Genomic DNA, 1,027 nt, shown 5'->3' with positions numbered 1-1,027 from the left:
GTCATAAATGTGCCAGATGGACTTGTAACAAATGATGCAGATCTTTGGGATGTGTTTCCATAAATAGAGAAGATAAAATTGATTTAATTAAGAATGGGCTGAGTAAAGAGTCATTGGATGACACCTCATTGACTCTTGAAACACATTCTAGTGGAGATGTATAAGGTCAACTTCTCCGTTTATGGAAACTATTCCAAGCGCAGCGTCATGGTAATGGTCTTGGGAATCTGACTAAAAAAGACCCTATTTGCCAATTTATAAGAAAATTGGATGGGAAGCCAACCCTCAACTCATAAGAAGACGTTGAAGTCATCATTGATTCAACATGTCACGAAATGGTTTGTGTTTGTTCCCCATCTTCAATAAATTTCAGGTGATATCTCTTTCATCATGTACTCTTTTTTTTAATAAAAAAAATTAAAAAAAATGTCAAATTCAGTTTTGGGGGAGGGTTTTTCCTTAAAAAAAATAAAAAATTTTAAAATTTTTAAAAAATATATTTCTATAATAATATATATTTTTCTTTTTCAATGACAGAGTAAGGAGTCAAAAACTCCTGACACGCATTAGTTTTTATTTATCATTTTATCACAATAGATTAGATTTTAATATTCCGTATATATTTAAATTGCAAACTACTAAGAAAATGAAGTCTTTTTGTATAGATGTTTATTTATTCTTCTTTTTATCAATTTAATAAAAAAATATATAATTGATGGGATATAAGTTATAAATAATATATAATTGTGTGTTTTCAAATAACATATTTTCTAAAACTTTTATGAGTATATAATTAAAGTGATATTGATTGAATGAATAATAACATGTATAATTGAGAGAATTAATTTGTAAAAGTGCAATATTTACTCACATAAATTTTGTGAGTGAGGGGTGAGAATTGAGAAAACAACTTATAAGCTTTTATTGATTATTAAGAAATGGTTGATTACTAGATTAAACCCATTTTGAAAAAAAAAATGGGTTTATTCTTTGTAAATCATCCTATCTTATTTTCAATATTAGGTTA

The sequence above is a fragment of the Henckelia pumila genome, chromosome 4 (genome assembly GCF_033568475.1).
Source record: "Henckelia pumila isolate YLH828 chromosome 4, ASM3356847v2, whole genome shotgun sequence".
In the NCBI taxonomy this organism is placed as follows: Eukaryota; Viridiplantae; Streptophyta; class Magnoliopsida; order Lamiales; family Gesneriaceae; genus Henckelia; species Henckelia pumila.
This window is presented reverse-complemented; position numbering follows the sequence as displayed.